Consider the following 9,021-nt stretch of genomic DNA (forward strand, 5'->3'; position numbering starts at 1 on the left):
TGTAATCCGACCCTCTTATGTACAGACCTATGATAGTATAAATGATTAGGAAACAGATGTATTTTTATATAAAAGTGGTCTCTCCCCTACACAAGTTAGAAGGACAGCCTTTCGGAGAGTTCATGCTGTTGTAGATTTGTACCTCGATTGGCACTGCACTATAAAAAGTATGGATTCTGCTTTTATTATTATCTGTGGTACAGTATATCATGTTTCATTAAAGGAAAATGTGTTGATTGTTGTGAGGCTGCAAACATATTGATTACAGTACATTCAGTATGCACCTGGATTCATGTTCTGTTTACAAATCCCATTATTACGCAACAGCTTGACCGGACGAAGCAACGGTTACACCTTAGAAATCATTTAGATATCTGAGGAATATCTTTAACCTGCATTTTACATCCTTCTATTTTAAAGGTTACTATCTGCAGGAGCAATCTGGTTAAGTGGAATTGTCAAGGGTGAACGGCCGTATCCCACCATCACCACAGTAGTTAGTGTAACAGTTGGCTACGCTCAAGCCTCTGTATCCTGGTGACTTTGAAAACAGTGCTGCTTCAAAGTCACAGATAAAAGACAGATTAGGTCGACACTGTGGCACACAAGGAGCATTCTGGGTAGGGGATGCGATGGGAAATCAGAGGCCCAACCCTTTCTAAAGACTGCGTGATGGATCCACTCTAAAATACGTTGAGGGGGAGAGAAGAGGGAAGAAAACTCCTGGCAACACAGACAGAAGTGCTGTCCTTGCTGGGGATAATTGGGCTGTTTCTTTTGTTTCCTCCCGGGTCCTTCACTCCTTCCCTTCCCTCTCCTCCACTCCGCTCTCTCGCTCTCCCTCTATTTACTTAGCAAAGGAAAATTGTTTACTGGGGACAGGGGCAGGGGCATTAAAAGAGGGAAAGGGGGGGTGCAGGCTTTCATTGTGATTGATTAAGAGGGCCATGGGAAAGGGCCATTGGGATAATACACAAGTTTCACGACCGCCCGATTCAGTGCCTGTTTGCGAGTCGGCGCAGGATTTTCACGAGTGACATTGCAAAGCACCATAACATGAATTTACAAGGGTAAGTTAAGCAACAAAGCAGGTATGTAAGTGAAAGAGAGAAAAATGCAATATGGTATGTCAAACTAATCCGAAGGCCATAGATGAAGAAAGTAAGTGTTGCCAATCATGCCAAGAAAATTGCACTACAGAGACATTTCATTTTTACTTTTGCTTTTATTTCACCAGTTCATTTGTCAATCCAGAACCATATTTCTACTTTGTGGCCCTAGTGCTGTGAGTGGGGCTTGTGCATCAACCTGGTCTCAGAGCATTTCATATTATTCTGTAGGTAAATCCCAGACACTCCATTTAGCATGATATGTTACATTTTGCATGGTATGTATTCATCCATTTCATATGATATGTTACGAATTCCAATTTGTTGTTGATAACGTTAGGTAAGTGGCTAACGCTGACGTTAGCTAGGCTAGGGGTGTGGGGTTAAGGTTATAGGGCTAAGGTTTGGAGTCAGGTTAAAGGGCTAAGGTTAAGGTTAGGGGAAGGCTTAGCTAAAAGGGTTAAGGTTAAGGTTAGGGGAAAGGTTAGCTAACATAGTAAGTAGTTGCTAATTAACTAAAATGCTACAGTTCTTTGTGATGAGATTCGGACACAACCAAATGTAACATATCATACTAACTTGAGTGTCCCGGAATTACATTTACTATGTTACATCTAGTCTGTGTGAATGGAGCACTGACAAGAGAACTCTCACTGTTATGCCTGAACAGAGTTTTGTTGTATTCTATACTGTTATGTACTGCATTGGACAGTCATTGTATAGTGCTGTATTGTAATGTACTGTTTTTTACTGTACTGTATTGCATAGGAGACAGCATTGTGACTGAGCAGGAGTCCACAGGGCCATCTCCTTAGGTTTCTCACCATTTAATTTCACTCACTCTCTATACACAAATTCATATTACTCATCATGACATTTTTCACTTCTACCCTTTGATTAGAAACCCTTTCTTTCCATTCTCATTTTTTATGTGTAACGGTAATCTGTTAATCAATACTCTTTATGATTATTTTCTCGGATGCCATTTCCACCCAAGATCTATAAAAGGCAGGATATTGTTTGTTCCCGCTAATCCACTGATACATATTCCACATTGTTTATTGCATGTCATAATGCATTACGGTCACAACAAATCACCTAATCAATTCTCTTTATGATCAAATCCCAGAAAAATGATCTTATTCACATATACAGTAGATATTCACCAACAAGCCAATAATTTCCACCAGTCATGGCAAAATCCTCAGCAGCAACAACTTTGATCGTACTGCAGATAGTGCGATTGATGGATGATGTCTAGTTTGATAGATGAATGGTCTCTGTGAAAGCGTTGCTGGTTCGAAACATGGTGCACCAATTAGGATTCTAAAGCGGTTCGGGCAGGCAGCAACATAAGTACACATGGCTGATTTGATTATTGGCTATTGGTCAGGGAGGAGGGACCTGGTCAGTAGTATAATGCCCTCGGGACAAGGTCAGCTCCTTTGAAGAGGCTTTGCTAAGGATTACCATAGAGATGGAGTGAGTGAGTGTGTGTGTATGCGTGCCTCGGTGTGTTAGTGTTTGATCCATGATAAGATCCTGCTGGTTTCTCCTTACGTTATGCTTGCTTGCTTTGAATCCAATGAATTTTCACCACTTTGAACAAGCTCCTCACACCGTCAGTCCTCCTACATCTTTCTCTCTCTAGGAATATACAGTAGTGGGCCTTGTTATATTTTTATTTATGAGACACTGATAAATGTGGTGGGGCTGATGGCTTTGGTGTTTGGGGTTTGCCTTTTCTTCCCACTTCTACAATATCATTAGCACCACAGAGGTGCGTGATCAGGCTATACAGCCTGCAGGGTTTTCCATACATCGCATGGACAGGGAAAAATAACTTTGTGGGAAAAACAAAGGCGGAGGAGTATGTTTCAGCAACCCACAGTGTGAATGTAGGAATGTACAAACCCTTAACATGTTCTGTTCCTCTGACCTGGAATACCTCACAATCAAATGCAGACCCCATTATCTCCCGAGATAATTCACAGCTGTTTGTATCAAGGCTGTGTACACTTTGTGGCTGTAGAATCTAGTGGAAACCATTTATAATCCACACACAGGCTTGAAAATAATGCACCAGTTTAAGCACCGCCTTCGCCCAATCCTGATTCAGCCAAATAATCAATGACGAAAACACAAAACCAGGAACTACTGCTGTTCGTAATCAAATAATTATATGTGAGCCTTGACAGATTCACACCGTTTCATCTGTTCACGAAAGATTACCTGCCTATAGGCAACATTTTTAAACAGAAGGTACGTGTTGTAAGGTCTGTTCAACACAGGTCTGATCAATCGGAATCCACGCTACAGGACTGTTTTGATCACGCGGATGTTGTTCCTACAGTGTCGATTAAAAAACATACCCAAACAAAAAAACTAGATAGATGGCAGTATTCGCACAAAGCTGAAAGCGCAAACCACCGCATCTAACCACGGTAAGGTGACTGGAAATATGGACGACTACAAACAGACCCCCTATGACTGCCGCAAGACAATCAAAGAGGAAAAAATATATTACAGGGACAAAGTTGAGTCGCAAATCAACGTCTCAGACATGAGACGCATGTGGAAAGGGACTTTCCACAGCCACGTCGCGGACACAGATGTCACTCTTAGACAAGCTAAACACAGTTTTCGCATGCTTCAAGGAAAACAACACAGATCACCGACATGGGCCCCTGCTGCTGAAGAGGACTGCAGGCTCCCGATCTCTGTAGCTGACGTGAGTAGAACCTTCAAGTGTGTTAACCCTCGCAAGGCTGCTGGCCCGGACGACATACCAAGCTGCATTCTCAAAGCATGCGCAGACCAGCTGACTGGAGTGTTTAAAGACATTTTAAACCTCTCACTATCCCAGTCTGTCAACCTCGCTTGCTTCAAATGGCCACCATTGTTCCTGTACCCAAGCAACCTACTCTAAGGTAAGTGAACTAAATGACTATCCCCCTGTAGCACTCACGTCTGTCATCATGAAGTGCTTTGAAAGTTTAGTCAAGGACCATATCACCTCCACCACACCCGACACCCTTAACCCACTACAATTTGCATACCGCCCCAACAGCCATGGACAATGCAATTGCTGTTGACCTGCACACTGCCCTATCCCACCTGGATAAGAGGAATACCTATGTGAGAATGCTGTTCATATCAGGTTTCAACGTAAGACCCAAGTGCAGACTGTGTGAAGTGACAATGTTTATTGTAACAACAGGGGCAGTCAAACGACAGGTCAAGGCAGGCAGGGGTCGATAATCCAGAGTAGGAGCAAAGGTACAGGACGGCAGGCAGGGTCAGGGTCAGGACAAGCAAGGGTCTAAAACCAGGAGGATGAGAAAAAGAGAGGCTGGGAAAAGACAGGAACTGACAGGACAAACGCTGGTAAGCTTGACAAACAAGACGAACTGGCACAGACAGACAGAAAAACACCGGTATAAATACGCAGAGGATAAGTGGGGAAGATGGGCGACACCTGGAGGGGGTGGAGACAAGCACAAGGACAGGTGAAACAGATCAGGGCGTCACAGTTCATCGACTATAGCTCAGATTTTGACACTATAGTGCCCTCAAAGCTCATCATTAAGCTCAGGGCCTTGGGTCTGAACTCCTCCCTCTGCAACTGTGTCCTAGATTTCCTGACGGGTAAACCCCAGGTGGTGAGGGTAGGCAACAACACCTCTGCCACGCTGACCCTCAACATGGGGGCCCCTAGGGGTGTGTGCTGAGCCCCCTCCTGTACTCCTTGTTCAGCCATGACTGCATGGCCACGCATGACTCCAACTCGATCATCAAGTTTGCTGATGACACGACAGTGGTAGGCCTGATAACCAACAATGACAAAACAGCTTACAGGGAGGAGGTTAGCACCTTGGCGGAGTGGTGTCAAGAAAATAGCCTCTCACTCAATGTCAACAAAACAAAGAGCTGATCATGGACTACAGGAGACAGAGGAGGGAGCACGCCCCCCATCTTCATCGACTGGGATAGAGTCAAACCTTCAATTTCCTTGGCTTGCACATCACTGAGGACCTGAAACGGTCTCACCACACCGACACCGTGGTGAAGAAGGCGCAAAAGCACCTCTACAACCTCAGGTGGCTGAATACATTTGGCATAGCCCCTAAGACTCCCACAAACTTCTACAGATGCACCATTGAGAGCATTCTGTCGGGCTGCATCACCGCCTGGTACAGCAACTACACTGCCCTCATGGCTATCCAGAGGGTGCTGCGGTCAGCCCAACGCATCATCGGGGGCACGCTGCCGGCCCTACAGGTCATTTACAGCACTCAATGTCAAAGGAAGGCCAAGAAGATCATTAAGGACCTCAGTCACCCACAGACTATTCACTAGGCTACCGCTGGCAGACGGAGACAGTACAGGTGCATCTAACCGAGAAACTAAAAAACAGCTTCTACTACCAGGCCATCTGTTAAACAGCCATCACTAGCCATCTACCAGGTTAAGCACACTCACTCACAAAAAAAAACCCACACAAGCGATCACACACACAACTCATACTCACAAACACACGGACATACATACACTATTTATACACAAAGGTATGTGGACACCCCTTCAAATAAGTGGATTCAGCAATTTCAGCCACACCTGTTGCTGACTGGTGTATAAAATCGAGGCTACAGCCATGCAATCTCCATAGACAAACATTGGCAGTAGAATGGCCTTACTGAAGAGCTCAGTGACTTAAAATGTGGCACCATCGTAGGATGTGAACTTTCCAAAAAGTCAGTTTGTCAAATTTCTGCCCTGCTAGAGCTGCCCCGGTCAACTGTAAGTACTGTTATTGTGAAGTGGAAACGTCTAGGAGCAACAACGGCTCAGCCGTGAAGTGGTAAGCCACACAAGCCCACAGAACGGGACAACCGAGTGCTGAAGCGCACAATGCTTAAAAATCGTCTGTCCTTGGTCGCAGCAATCACTACCGAGTTCCATACTGACTCTGGAAGCAACGTCAGCACCATAACTGCTCGTCGGGAGCTTCATGAAATAGGTTTCCATTTCCAGCCACACACAAGCCAAAGATCACCATGCGCAATGCCAAGCGTCGGGTGGAGTCATTTAGTGTATATACATACACACTTACAGTTTTGCACTGAAATAAATCATTGAAATATTTCTACTAATGTACTTTGTATTTTAGTTACACTGTTGATACACAGCACATTTTTTTTGCATACTGGATTCTTGATATACGGTGAATTCAGAAAGTATTTAGAGCCCTTGACTTTTTCCACATTTCGCTACGTTACAGCCTTATTCTAAAATGAATTAAATTGTTGTTTTTCCCCTCATCAATCTACACACAATACCCCGTAATGACGAAGCAAAAACAGGGTTTTAGAAATGTAGCAAAATGATATTAATAAAAAATAACGGAAATATCATATTTACATAAGTATTTAGACCCTTTAATCAGTACTTTGTTGAAGGACCTTTGGCAGCGATTACAGCCTTGAGTCTTTTTGGGTATGACACTACAAGCTTGACACACCTATACATTGGGGAGGTTCTCCCATTCTTCCTTGCAGATCCTCTCAAGACTTGTCCCGAAGCCAGACCTGCATTGTCTTGGCCGTGTGGTTAGGGTTGTTGTCCTGTTGGAAGGTGAACCTTCGCCCCAGTCTGAGGTCCTGAGCGCTCTGTAGCAGGTTTTCATCAAGGATCTCTCTGTTCTTTGCTCCGTTCATCTTTCCCTCAATCCTGACTAGTCTCCCAGTCCCTGACGCTGAAAAACATCCCCACAGCATGAGGCTGCCACCACAATGCTTCACCTTAGGGATAGTGCCATGTTTCCTCCAGACGTGATGCTTGTCGTTCAGGCCATGTTTGAGATATGAGGTCCGTTGCTCTTAATGAGCCCTACTAAGTTTGTTTATGCAACTGACATGTTTTTTAAAGTATGCTTGTTCTCCAGGAGCTCTCAGAACTTTCTCAAAGTTGATCAAAACCTCCTCAGCTATAATGTTGTGACCAACCTCACACAATGCGATTGTTCAAAGGCAGCAGGCAAACTCTGATCCCCTTGTAGTGCTCTGGGGAGGGTTGTGACCAACCTCAGGCAATGTGATTGTTCAAAGGCACCAGGCAAACTCTGATCCCCTTGTAGTGCTCTGGGGAGGGTTGTGACCAACCTCAGGCAATGCGATTGTTCAAAGGCACCAGGCAAACTCTGATCCCCTTGTAGTGCTCTGGGGAGGGTTGTGACCAACCTCAGGCAATGCGATTGTTCAAAGGCACCAGGCAAACTCTGATCCCCTTGTAGTGCTCTGGGGAAGGTTGTGACCAACCTCAGGCGAAGCGATTGTTCAAAGGCACCAGGCAAACTCTGATCCCCTTGTAGTGCTCTGGGGAAGGTTGTGACCAACCTCAGGCGATGCGATTGTTCAAAGGCAGCAGGCAAACTCTGATCCCCTTGTAGTGCTCTGGGGAAGGTTGTGAGACATCGTGTTAGAGCAAGAGAGAGGGTTAAAGCGACAGATAGACAAATCACAATGTACATTCATTACACTGGCACTATACTGAGAACATCAAAGATGTTGCGTTTGCTTGTATTTCTGAATGTGCATGTGAGTGTGTGTTTTTCTATACATATTTGTTTGTACAAATGTAGTGATTACATTCCTACCCAACTGTGGATACTGTCTGGCCATAGCTGATGGGAAGCCATATTAGCTGGCTCAGGGGAATATATTTACCTGCTGTCAGTGCTGCAGCAAGCATAGATCATTGTCATTTAAATGAACAACAACAACCAAAGATGAAAAAAAAAACGTAATTACATTTTACCTTTGCAAGAGATAGACTAGATTTGGTTAGCCGGGGAACATCAGAGGGAATCAGAGCGCCTGTTCAGGACTCTATGATGAAGCTCTGGTTTAATGTGTGCTGACAGCTGAATGGCTTGTGAACAGAGGAGCGGGGCCCACTCTGTGGACTGATACATATCCAGGCCACAGAAAAATCAACAAAACATACCTAAGCCAGGTCAACGTGGGCCACTCTTATTTTTTGTATAGATCAGCACTGTGATAATAATACAACAAAAAAAAACGCATCACAATTGATAGTGCTGGGTTGGTCGCGATGCGTGCCAGTGAAAACCTCTCGCTAGTACCATCGAAGGAACTGCTCATGCACTGACATCTAACTGATCAGCTCGTTTTACTCAGGGCTACAGTGTATGAGCAGCCGTGTATGGTGTGATCATTAGAATAATGCTTCGCTGGGTTCCGAGCAGGTGTGTGCGTGCCTGTGCACACGTGTTAACTAAATGGTGCCTGGCTGGGCTACAGGCTCCACTCTAAAGCAATGTTAGGCACGTAACGTTTGCAAATCCTCCTCCACGGTCGCACTCATGTCTGCGCACTTAACAACTGTATGTCAGGGGTCTTTTAGGACTTCTTAGAAATGGACACTGGAGTTAAATGCAGCAAACACCCACCTACACTTCCCACCAATCCTTCCCATGAGTTTTCTGGCATTGGTATCCTCGTCACGTAGAATGAGAACAGCCCTTGGTGCTGGCCAAACAGTGCTGCCACTGGGTTTGGAGCCAGGTCCGGCTTCACCAATTCACTGCAAAGTAAAGCCCTCCTCAGGGCTGGAGGCCAGTCCCCAGTTCCTTTTCTGTTTGGCCTTTCACAACTCCCAGCATGGCCATTTCACTCTGGCCTCTCCAACTGCAAAGGCCTGTTTTTCCACACTGAGCCCCTTCTTTCTCCCATGTGTTATCCTATCTCCTTTAGGAATCTGAACGGATGGAAAAGATTGTGTTGATTTCAGATGGAGTGAATTGAATTCCTATGCAATGAGGGTTATAAATAGTCATTGTGAGTGTGGGTGAAAATCTGCAGACTATGAATGCCATGGTTGGGGAGTGGAC

Source organism: Salmo trutta, chromosome 5, assembly GCF_901001165.1.
Source record: "Salmo trutta chromosome 5, fSalTru1.1, whole genome shotgun sequence".
In the NCBI taxonomy this organism is placed as follows: Eukaryota; Metazoa; Chordata; class Actinopteri; order Salmoniformes; family Salmonidae; genus Salmo; species Salmo trutta.